Here is a 13544-nt window from a genome sequence, read left to right as displayed (position 1 = left end):
GGGAAATAGAAGGGAATACAGAAATTATAAGGGAAAGGTTTAAGAAAAGGGGAGGAATCCTAAGGAGAGAGGGCTGTGTGAGGCAACTGTTACTCCTAAGTTTAATACTGGGGGGGGGGGGGGAATAAGGGGAAAAAGGAAACAGAAAAGCATAATCTAAGTTTAGCAAGATGGCAGGAAATACAGAATTAGTAATTTTAATTATAAATGTGAATAGAGTAAGCTCCCCCATAAACCAGACTGGTTTAAAAACCAGAATCCTAGAATATGTTGTTTATAGGAAACATACCTGAAGCAGGGCGATACATACAGATACATACAGAGTAAAGATAAAAGGCTGGAGCAGAATCTACTATGCTTCAGATGGCAGGGATCACCATCCTGATCTCAGATCAAGTAAAAGTAAAAACTGATCCAATTTAAAGAGATAAGGAAGGGCACTATATCTTGCTAAAAGGCAGCATAGATAATAAAGCAATATCAATACTAAACATATATGCACCAAGTGGTGTAGCATCTAAATTCCTAAAGGAGAAGTTGAGAGAGTTGCAAGAATAGGCAGCAAAACTATAATAGTGGGAGATTTCAACTTTACTCTCTCAGAACTAGATACATCAAACCATAAAAATAAATAAGAAGTTAAAGAGGTAAATAGAACACTAGAAAAGTTAGATAGGATAGATCTTTGGAGAAAACTAAATGGAGACAGAGAGGAATACACTTTCTTCTCAGCAGTTCATGGAACCCATACAAAACCTGACCATAAATCAGGACATAAAAACCTCAAATTCAAATGCAGAAAGGCAGAAATAGTAAATGCATCCTTTTCAGATCACGTTGCAATAAAAATTACATTCAATAAAAAGCCAGGGGAAAAAGACTAAAAAGTAATTGGAAACTAAATATCCCACCTTAAAGAATGAATGGGTGAAACAGCAAATCATAAACACAATTAATAATTTCACTCAAGAGAATGACAATAATGAGACAACACACCAAAATGTGTGGGATGCAGCCAAAGCGATAAGGGGAAATTTTACATCTCTAGAGGCCTACTTGCATAAAATAGAGAAAGAGAAGATGAATTGAATTGCAACTAAAAAGAAAGAGAATTAGCTTGCAACTAAAAGTGCTAGAAAAAAAGCAAATTAAAAACCCCCAAACAAACACTAAACTTGAAATTCTAAAAATAAAAAGAGAGATTAATAAAATTGAAAGTAAAAAAACTATTGAGTTAATAAATAAAACTAAGAGTTGGTTCTATGAAAAAAACAACAAAATAGATAAACCCTTGGTAAATTTGATTAGAAAAAGGAAAGAGGAAAATAAAATTGTTAAGTCTTAAAAATGAAAAGGTCTTTCCACTAATGAAGAGGAAATTAGAGCAATAATTAGGAGTTACTTTGCTCAACTTTATGCCAATAAATTTGATAACTTAAATGAAATGGATGAATATCTTCAAAAATATAGGTTGCCCAGACTAATAGAAGAAGTAGTAAATTGGTTAAATAGTCCCATTTTAGAAAAAGAAATAAAACAAGCTATTAATCAACTCCCTAAGAAAAAATCCCCAAGACCAGATGGATTTACAAGTGAATTCTACCAAACATTTAAAGAACAATTAATTCCAATGCTATATAAACTATTTGAAAAAAAATAGGGATTGAAGGAGTCCTACCAAATTTCTTTTATGACACAGACATGATACTGATACCTAAACCAGGTAGGATGAAAACAGAGAAAGAAAATTATAGACCAATCTCCCTAATGAACATTGATGCAAAATCTTAAATAAAATACTAGCAAAAAGATTACAGAAAATCATCTCCAGGATAATACAACATGACCGAGTAGGATTTATACCAGGAATGCAGGGCTGGTTCAATATTAGGAAAACTATTAACATAATTGACTATATCAAGAACCAAATTAACAAAAACCATATGATTATCTCAATAGATGCAGAAAAAGGATTTGATAAAATCTAACACTCATTCCTATTAAAAAACATTTGAGAGTATAGGAATAAATTGATTTTTTCTTAAACTAGCCAATAGCATCTATTTAAAACCATCAGTAAGAATCATTTGTAATGGTGATAAGCTGGAACCATTCCCAATAAAATCAGGAGTGAAACAAGGTTGCTCACTCTGACCATTACTATTCAATATTGTATTAGAAATGCTAGCTTCAGCAATAAGAGATGAAAAAGAGATTAAAGGAATTAGAGTAAGTAAGAAGGAAACCAAATTTTCACTCTTTGCAGATGATATGATGATATACTTAGAGAATCCCAAAGATTCTACTAAAAAGCTATTAGAAATAATCCACAACTTTCGCAAAGTTGCAGGATACAAAATAAATCCATATAAATCATCAAGATTTTTATACATCACTAACAAAATCCAACAGCAAGAAATACAAAGAGAAATTCCATTTAAAATAACTGTCAATAATATAAAATATTTGGGAATCTATCTGCCAAAGGAAAGTCAGGAACTATATGAGCAAAACTATAAAACACTTTCCACACAAATAAAGTCAGATCTAAACAACTGGAAAAATATTAAATGCTCTTGGATAGATTGAAGAAATATAATAAAGATGACAATGCTACCTAAACTAATCTATTTATTTAGTTTTATACCAATCAGACTCACAGGAAACTATTTTAATGATCTAGAAAAAATAACTTGAATAACAAGAATGTCAAGGGAACTAATGAAAAAAAAATTAAATGAAGGTGGCCTAGCTATATCTGATCTACAACTATATTATAAAGCAGCCGTTACCAAAACCATTTGGTATTGATAAGAAATAGACTAGTTGAATAGGTTAGGTTCACAGGACAAAATAGTTAATAACCATAGCAATCTAGTGTTTTACAAACCCAAAGACCCCAACTTTTGGGATAAGAATTCACCACTTGACAAAAACTGCTGGCAAAATTGGAAATTAGTATGGCATGGACTTACCACCTTACACCAAGATAAGATCAAAATGGGTTCATGATTTAGGCATAAAGAATGAGATTATAAATAAATTAGAAGAACATAGGATAGTTTACCTCTCAGACCTGTGGAGAAAGAAGGAATTTGTGACCAAAAAAGAACTTGAGATCATTATTGATCACAAAATAGAAAATTTTGATTATATCAAGTTAAAAGGTTTTTTGTACAAACAAAACTAATGCAGACAAGATTAGAAGGGAAGCAATAAACTGGGAAGACATTTTTACAGTTAAAGTTTCTGATAAAGGTCTCATTTCCAAAATATATAGAGAATTGACTCTAATTTATAAGTAATCAAGCCATTCTCCAATTGATAAATGTTCAAAGGATACGAACAGATAATTTCAGATGATGAAATTGAAACTATTTCTACTCATATGAAAAGGTGTTCCAAATCATTATTGATCAGAAAAATGCAAATTTAGACAACTCTGAGATACCACTACACATCTGTCAGATTGGCTAAGAGGACAGGAAAAGATAATGATGAATGTTGGAGAAAATGCAGGAAAACCGGGATACTGGTGCTTATTGGTGGAGTTGTGAATAGATCCAACCATTCTGGAGAGCAATTTGGAAATATACTCAATAAGTTATCAAACTGTGCATATTCTTTGATCCAGAAGAGTTACTACTGGGCTTATATCCCAAAGAGATATTAAAGAAGAGAAAGGTACCTGTATGTGCAAAAATGTTTGTGGCAGCCCTTTTCGTAATGGCTAGAAACTGGAAATTGAAGGGATGCCCATTAATTGGAGAATGGCTGAGTAAATTGTGGTATTCATGTTATGGAATATTATTGTTCTGTAAGAAATGACCAGCAGAATGAATACAGAGAGGCTTGGGGAGACTTAACATGAACTGATGCTAAGTGAAATGAGCAGAACCAGGAGATTATACACTTCAACAACAATACTATATGAGAATCAATTCTGATGGAAGTGGCTATCTTCAGCAATGAGAGGATGCAAATCAGTTCCAATTGATCAGTGATAAACATAACCAGCTACACCCAGTGAAAGAACACTGGGAAATGAGTGTGGACCACAACATAGCATTTGCATTCTTTCTCTTATTGTTTGCTTGCTTTTTGTTTTTCTTCCAGGTTATTTTCATATTCTTTCTAAATTCAATTTTTCTTGTGCAACAAGATAATTGTTTAAATATGTATACATATATTGTATTTAACATATACTTTAAAACTACTGTTTAACTTCTATAGGACTGCCTGCCATCCAGGAGAGGGGCTAGAGGGAAGGAGAGGAAAAGTTGGAACAGAAATTTTTGCAAGGGTAAATGTTGAAAATTTACCCATGCAAATATGTTGTCAATAAAAAGCTGTGATAATTTTAAAAAAGAAAAACCAGAAACCCACGATATATTGTTCACAAGAAACACACCTGAAGCAGAGAGACACACAGAGTTAAAGTAAGAGGCTAGAATAGATTCTATTATACTTTAGTTGAAGGGGAAAAAAGCAGAAATAGCAAGTCTTGATCTCAGACAAAGCAAAAGTAGTCCTAATTAAAAGAGATAAGGAAGGAAACTATATCTTGCTAAAAGATACAACAGACATTTTTTTTAAAAAAGGGAAATGTGCAAAAATATTTATTGCAGATCTTTTCATGGTGGCAAAATATTGGAAATTGAAGAGATAGCCCATTAATTGGGGAATGGCTGAACAAGCTGTGGCATATGAAATGCAAATGAATATTATTCTGCAATAAGACATTATGAACAAGCAGATGTCTACAAAAAAAACCAAAAACTACAGAACAAAACTAGAATAGATGTTAGTAGTGATAGATTTTAATACTGCTTTTTTAGCAACTATATCTTCAATTCCAAGTTGTACACCAACATACTGCAGATCAATGTAGGGGAATTTTAAGGAATAAGAATAAGAAATACCTAGATTTGATTACAGAAAATTTTAAATGAACAAAAAAGAAAAGTTGAATTACAATCACTGAAAATCTTTACAACACACATTTCAGAAATAAGAATGAAATTGACAGAGAAAAAATACTGATGTCTCAAGTAATTTTGCAAAGGAAGAGATAATCATATTTAAACTTTAATTTTGAAGAGACCTTTTTGAATAAACACAAATTCATAGCATGAATCCAATCAACAGACTAATTATACCCAAAACAAAGTAACTTTAAATGTTATGTTAAGGATAATCCTCATGAACAAATTATCCCACAATAATTGAGAATAGGTATAGAAAAAGCTTTAATACACAATATATGTGACAATTATTTCCATCTTAAGAACATTAGGTGTTGAACTAGAATTATCTAGTTCAATGATAAGTTTCAATCATCAAGGCAGGAGGATGAAGGAGAAGACATTTTCTCTGACTTTCACAAGCTCTCAAACTTCTCCAAAATAGTAACTTCAACTTGTATTTCAAGAAACACAAAACAAGACAAAAAAGAACGAACAAGAACTAATACCTAACTGTAGCTCATTCAGAATCTCCTTCCCTGACTTTCCTTGTATTAGTTAACCTGAAACACTTGCAACAGAAACACAATCCTATTACTTTAGGGATGTACCCTCCTTCTTCTTTCCAGTGGCCATGAAGATCTAAAGCTCCAAAAAGCAGAAAATGTTTGAAGCCTCAAGAACCAATGAGTGCCATAACATCATTCTGTGCTACAAAGATCTCTGAAGGAGATTGATAAAACAGGTAATGAGGCATGAGATATGTTTCAGTTAAAACAGATCTCAAACTCCCTAACCGCCTGCTCCCAAGTATCCTCAGAAATACAAACTTCAGAAGACAAATCAACTTGGGCTCTAATTATTTGTACTCAATAAAAGTGATGTTTTTAAATGTATGTCAATGAAAGAAACTGATAGCCACAAATTTGAATTTGCATTTGAATTTGGAAATTTGAATTAAGCGATCCTTAATACCCTACAAAAAAAAAATTACAACGTATCAACAAAGTGAGATGTTCCCACACAACAAAAAAATATATGACAAAAGATGTTACCAGGGTTTTGGAAGATCAGCAGGCTAATGCACTGTTTGTACAACAGTGAATTAAAACTATTTTAGAAAAAAATTTAGCATTATGCAAAGTGGAATTAAGCAAATAGAATAATTGAGGGGGGGAAATAACAAAATATAAAATGCCCATTCTTTTTGAACCAGAGATTCTACCTAAGAATATGTTACTAATAAAGAAATGCTCCAAATATTTACAGAATCATATTTTGTAGTAGCAAAGAACATCAAACAATGAAGATAAACATTGGTTGTAAAATAGCTAAATAGATTGCCATACATGAATGCAACAATGTATATTATGAAATGAAGAATATGATTAATACAGAGAAACATGAAAAAACTTAAGTGAACTAAAGCAAAGCAATATAACCAGAAACAAGAAAAAATTCACAATTACAACGGAAACAGAAATAATTCTAAGCACAGTGACCGTCACAGAGTAGGCTCTGAATAAATGCTTACTGACTGAAATAATAACCCCAAAACAATTTAAGAAATGAATGCTGAAAAATTACCAAAAAAAAAAAAAAAAAAAGGCTGGACTCCTGTTCAGAAAAAAAAGCTAAAGTAGACATTTTTATTCATTCCTTTGCAAAGGAAGTTCATATTGTGAAACAATACATTTAATGTTAATTTTTTTTAACATATTGATTGGCTTTGCTGTATTATTTAAAAATGTTTTGCTTACTAAGGCAAACTTGGGGGATGGAAAATTGTAGGTCATATAGAAACAAGATTATCAATAAAATTATTTTAAAATAAAATAATGGAGAGAATGACTGGTTTTCTAAAAAATCAAAGAACACAATAAATTCACAAAAATTCTTTTGTAACAAACATATCACTTCGCCAAACTAAATAAAATTTTACAATATCAATACCTACCAATAAATACCTGTTGTTCTCCATATCTGTCAAATATAAGCCAAGGTAGTTTGCCTCCACCAAGAGTAATCTCTAAACACTAAAAATCAAAGAGGGAAATCAAAAGCTAACAATCTACATCAATTTAACCAACAACGTGTCAACAAAGAGGCACACATAGCCTACTGTGTCATTAGAAGAACATACACATGTCCACTGCTGTCACAAAATAAAAGTATATCAAAATTGTTAATTTTTAGAATTGGAGATGTTTATAATGGAAATTGAGGATAAGATCATCTCTAATAGGATTTATCTTTAAGGAACCCAGATACAGTGATCCATGCAGGTAATAAAAGAAAATGGTAGAAATAATAAAACTGCCCACCAGCTCTTTTTGTAATAGCTAGAAACTGGAAGATGAATGGATGTCCATCAATTGGAGAATGGTTGGGTAAATTATGGTATATAAAGGTTATGGAATATTATTGCTCTGTAAGAAATGACCAGCAGGAAGAATACAGAGAGGCTTGGAGACTTACATCAACTGATGCTGAGTGAAATGAATAGAACCAGAAGATCTCTGTACACTTCAATATTGTATGAAGATGTATTCTGATGGAAGTGGATATCTTCAACATAAAGAAGATCCAACTCACTTCCAGTTGATCAATGATGGACAGAAATAACTACACTCAGAGAAGGAACACTGGGAAGTCAATGTAAATTGTTAGCACTACTGTCTATCTACCCAGGTTACTTATACCTTTGGAATCTAATACTTAATGTGCAACAAGAAAATGGTATTTACACACATATATTGTATCTGGGTTATATTGTAACATATGTAAAATGTATGGGATTGCCTGTAATCAGGGGGAGGGTGTGGAGGGAGGGGGGGATAATTGGGAAAAATGAATACAAGGGATAATATTATAAAAAAAAATACTCATGCATATATGCTGTGGGAAAAAATTCTAAATAAAATTTAAAAAATGAAATAAAATAAAATAAAACGCCCACTACAGATTGCAAAAATTTAGCACCTACCAAATACTTAAGACATACACACTTTTATAACTAAATAATCAAAAGTCCATGACACTAAAAAGAGTATGAACAGATAATTTTCAGATGAAATTAAATCCATCTGTAGCCATATGAAAAAAATCTTATACATCACTAATGATTAGAGAAATACAATTTAAGACAGCTCTAAGTGGTGTACCACCTCACGCCCAGTAGGATTGGCTGAGATGGCAGGGAAAAATAATGAAAATGTTAGAAGAGATGTGAGAAAACTGGAACACTAATGCACTGTTGGTGAAGTTATAAACTGATGCAACCATTTTGAAGAGCATATAAAAAGGGGGAAAAGATCCATTTGTGCTAAAATATTTGTAGCAACATTTTTGTGATGGCAAAGAATAAGAAAAAGAGGCCCATTAATTGGGAAATGGCTGAATAAGTTATGGTATATAAAAGTAATGGAATGCTACTGTTCTATAAAAATAATGAACAGGTTGATTTTATAAAGGCCTGGAAAGATTTACATGAACTGATACTGAATGAAGCAAGCAGAACCAGGAAAATATGCATAGCAATAGCAGGATTATATTTCCAAGGTAAACATGGTTTTTCTCATCAATTCAGTGATTCAAAGCAATCCCTATAAATTCTGGTTAATTTTTTGTTTGTTTTTGCCAGGTAATAGGGATGAAGTGACTTGCCCAGGTTCACACAGCTACAAAATGCTAAGTTTGGAGGCTGGATTTGAACTTAGGTCCTTTTGACTCCAGGTCCAATAATCTATCCACTACACAATCTAACTGTACCCCGCCCCCTTCATCCCCGACAAACTTTGGATAGAATATACCAACCTCATCCAGAGAGAACTTTGGAGACTGAATATGAATCAACACACTATTTTCACCTTTTTTTTCCTTCCTCGTGGTTTTTCTCTCCCAATATGAGTCATGAAAATATGTAAAAAAATGAATCTAAGAGGCAGCTAGGTGGCACAGTGGATAGAGCATCAACCCTGAGGTCAGGAGGACCTATATTCAAATCTTGCGCCAGGAGAGAGGGAGACAGAGAGGGAGAGGGGGGGGGGGGGGAGAGAGAGAGAGAGAGAGAGAGAGAGAGAGAGAGAGAGAGAGAGAGAGAGAGAGAGAGAGAGAGAGAGAGAGAGAGAAAGAAAGAGGGGGAATGCACATGTATAACCTAGTCTATGAGAGCCTTAAATGGTTTAACATCAAAAACTAATGATATTACTAACATAAGTGACTTTAAAGAAGGACGAAATTACCATTTGCTTCACTACTACACTCTAAAAACAAGAGTCTTTAAACTTTAATTTGTAGCTAAAAACCTCCTGTTATGAAGCCTGACTCTAATATAGCCTACTGTGTCATTAAAAGAACATAAATAAGTCCACTGCTGTCACAGAATGAAACCACATCAAAATCTTTGCTTATCCCAAGTAATTAACATTTTTTTAAGCTCACAGACCTTAGGTTTATGTAAGGTTCTGGTTTGCGTTCTGGAGGTCTTGGGACTAGCCTTTGTTTTAATAGAGTAATCACCACGAAAATAGTCAGGGATAGAGTCCAACTCTTTATTATCTCCTCCACCTGGAGCCTAGTAGCTTTCTGAAAACCCTCAGGAATGGGTCTTGGTTTCAGTGCAGGAGGCAAGAGAGCCACCAGGAAGGTCTCTATCTTGAAGTCTGTCTGAATCCAAGAGCTTGAGCTCCAACCTCCAGTCCTCTGTCTTCTCTCTTCCTGGTTGAGTTTGTCCCTAATTCATATACTCTATTACAATTATATCATTACAGTATACTGAGTATAAGCCAATCATTATATCACTAGGAAACCATTATTTGTTATAAGATTAAAGCAATCATACTGAGCTAGAGAACTCACATGCTAAACTAGATAACCATAGTCTTATCAATTCCACTGAGTTAACACCTTGTTGTAGGATTAAATCAATCACACTGAGTTCCTGACACCTTTACAGAGTTAGAACCCATGTTACTAAAAAAAAAAAAAAAAAGTGTTTTATGATTTTTTTGAGTTCAGGGCAAAACCAGAAATTTTTCTAAATGAGAACAATTGCTATGAAGCAAATAAAACCATTGCTATTAAGAAAAAACATTTGTATTAAGCAAGACACTTTAGAATATATTTAACATTGGGAAATGATCATTTTTACTGATCAAACTCACTTTTCAGAAAAAGATTTTCAGAAATAACCAGGTAAGCCTATAAAAATCTAAGCACCTTCATCACACTACTAACCAACCATTCTACAAGTCTTTGGGATACTTTGTTTTTTTTTTTTTTTTTTTTTTTACTTCCAGCAGGCCTAGAAGTTTTGTCTCTAACTAGAGAATGATGAATTCTGATAAACAGATTGGTATCAAGACATAGAACTGTCCCAGAATTAAAGAAATTTCTACATGGAGATGGAATATGGCAGTATGACCTTGCATTATATGTCAAAAGACATTAAAAAATATGTTCAAAAGATAGATACATGCTTCAACAACTTGGAACTCATCTCTATAAAATCTCAATCTCAATTTTTAAAAAATGACCATTTAAAATTAGGGCTAGAAATAAAAATAGACTGGTGATCAAAGGTTCCAGTTTCTCTTTTTTATTCTGTATATAACTTTTTAAGGTGTGTTTCTTATTCACAACAGACAGGTTTTTAAAAACTTTTCCTGCCTAATGTCATTTTGATTTATTGAGTGATTTAATATATTTGCATTTAAAGTTCTGTGTTTGCCTCTATGATTGGTTTGTTCCCCCACCCAAAAATTAGGATTTCCCTCCCTCTTTCTTCATGAGTATGTCTCCAGAATTTTACTTTAAGGCAAGCCTATTCCCACAAATTCTCTTCCCCTCTCCCTTAAGCCTCATCTAATATCTCTCATTTGTTGCCTCTTTATTTAGCTGGAATTCTATTATTAATTACTTTTTGTTTCTTCTTTTTAACTAGTTGGTAATTCTTTTCCTCCCTGTTAAGTGATAAAAATGGCCCTTTTCTCTCCCATCTTCAATTTTTAAAAATTTTCTTGCTTTCTAGATCTTTTTCTTTCCCCTTTTTCTTTTGTGCCTCACTCTTAGAAATACCAATCATTGCATGAAAATAAAGGACAGAAGTATAAACTAAGAAATCTTCCTATACATTGATTGTCCAAGTCATTACTACCTCTTGCTTTCCCCATTTTTCCTGTCTCTCATGAAATCTCCCTCTGACCATGCCCTTCTACTCTTCTGGGTATCATTTGTCCCAAGAGCTATAATTCTTCTCCTGAGGCTTGTCCATGGAAGTCCAATACTTTCTCAGAAATAATGGTCTTCCTAAGCATTGTTATATTACAGTCACTGTAAGGCCCCAATTCTCCCATTGTAGAACATCTTTCTCTCAACTACAAGAATGGATAGGAGTGGCATCCTCCCACCGGTGAAATGGCATTTCCTCTGTTCTTTTCCTTTATTTCAAACTCTCCCTTTGTCATCTCACCTATTTTCCTATAGGTTCCCTTTTCTTGAGAACCTATAGGAGTTACTTTTCTTTCATTTTTAAACTTTGGTCTTGATTAGGATATATTTGCATTCCTTACTTCCCTTTTTATCCCCTTTTATGTGCCCTCACATTCTGCAGCTGAAACATACAGACCCTTAAAACAACACTGAATCATGTTGTTAGAAATACACTCTTTGACCTTGAAAATCAGGCATCAAGGAACATTTATTAAAATTTTATTTAAAAATCTTTAAGGTATTGTCTTAATGTTTCTGGTCAAAAGCAGGCTCCCACTCCTCTTCAGGAAGAGGAAGCCCAAAGCACGTAAGTGGGAGAATCTTTATATTTGCTAGTTCTTCAGAGAACAGATTAGTCTGTTTCTTCTGGGTTACAATCTTTCTGATATGCCCACTATATGTTTCCCCCTAACTATGTATAAACACGTTTTCCTTCCCTCATCATACCTGATGGAAATGATGGAAAACTCCTCCTACAAGGTATATCAGCCTATTAATAGTGGTCAGGTCAGGTCACTGACCCCCAACTATTTTGGGCTGGATGGACTATTATCTTAAGTTTTTGGTTTTTTCTGAATCTAGTAATTATCTCATTTTCTGTGCCCTCCTTGACTGCCATATTTGTTAAGCTTTCTTATTATCTATAGAACTTTCATGGGAACTTTACGGAGTAAGTGAATAGTATACATTCCTCAAGGAATTAAGGAAGTTTTAGTTTTGCCCACAAGAAGCACCACTTCTGGTTAGTATCTCAACAACTTTAATTTCTTAGAATTCCCAATGAGTATTAGTATCAAGTAACATGATTTACTTTATATGTTACTTTTGCATCAGCTACAAGTTTAGACTATTCAATAGAACCCAAAGAACTTCTTAGGGAACTGTGGCTATATACCTCTAGTGAGAAGGAATGCTAATGATCAAGACACATGTTGAAATCAAGAGTACATGTGGCCAAACCTCTCTATTATTTCAAGTCATTCCAACAATATCCAAAGACCATAATTTTGTCCTTTGTTCTTATTGTGAGAAATAAACTGGGGTTAAGTTTCCACAGAGCAGCTCCTCAGAAACCTTGAGCAAACGATGACAAATACTGAATAGCTAAGTGTCCATAGAATGTTGTAAGCATCATAATGTAAGATAAGTATCTCTGACAAACAAGCTTTCAGAAGATGACACACGCTTGGCTCCATATTTGTGCTAGAAAGCTGTAGGCTAAGAATGTTTGTGGCAGCCCTCTTTATGGTGGCCAAGAACTGGAAACTTAGTGGATGCCCATCAATTGGAGAATGGCTGAATAAATTGTGGTATATGAATATTATGGAACATTACTGTTCTGTAAGAAATGACCAACAAGATGATTTCAGAAAGGCCTGGAGAGACTTACATGAACTGCTGCTAAGTGAAATGAGCAGGACCAGGAGATCGTGTATACTTTAACAACAATACTATATGATGATCAATTTTGATGGATGTGGCCATTTTCAACAATGAGATGAACCAAATCAGTTCCAATAGAGCAGTAATGAACTCAACCAGCTACACCCAGCAAAAGAACTCTAGGAGATGACTATGATTACATAGTATTCCCAATCCCTCTAATTTTGTCCGCCTGCATTTTGGATTTCCTTCACAGGATAATTGTACACTATTCTCCCACTATTCCGATTCTTTTTGTACAGCAAAAAGACCGTTTGGACATGTATACATATACTGTATTTAATTTATACTTTAACATATTTAACATGTATTGGTCAACCTGCCCGGGGGGGGGGGGGGGGGAAGGAAGGAGGGGAAAAATTAGAACAAAAGGTTTGTCAATTGTCAATGTTGTACAATTGCCCATGCATATATCTGGTAAATAAAAACGGATGAAAGGAAGGAAGGAAGCTCTAGGCTAGAAATTGGCTTAAACCCACCTGGGTCAATGACCTGTAGAAAGCTTTTCTTTATTGTGCTTGCTTACAGAGGTTCTTGCTTAGTATCTTCTCCACCCAGAGAGGAAGCAATTATACAAACCTAGACACAATGGGTGGGGAACTGTTCCTCTAGCCAATTAAAAGTTAAATGGGAAGGAACTAACCT

At 33.7% G+C, this 13544-nt stretch overlaps 1 protein-coding gene across 3 annotated transcripts in view; it reads right to left on the bottom strand.

Moving 5' to 3' along the window:
- BTBD9 (BTB domain containing 9) overlaps nucleotides 1-13544 on the bottom strand; it is a 445792-nt gene that overhangs the window by 419459 nt on the left and 12789 nt on the right. The window lies entirely within an intron of this gene.

The sequence above is a fragment of the Sminthopsis crassicaudata genome, chromosome 4 (assembly GCF_048593235.1).
Source record: "Sminthopsis crassicaudata isolate SCR6 chromosome 4, ASM4859323v1, whole genome shotgun sequence".
Classification (NCBI taxonomy): domain Eukaryota; kingdom Metazoa; phylum Chordata; class Mammalia; order Dasyuromorphia; family Dasyuridae; genus Sminthopsis; species Sminthopsis crassicaudata.
Note: the sequence above shows the minus strand (reverse complement) of the source record. Positions and strands in the feature narration are given on the sequence as shown.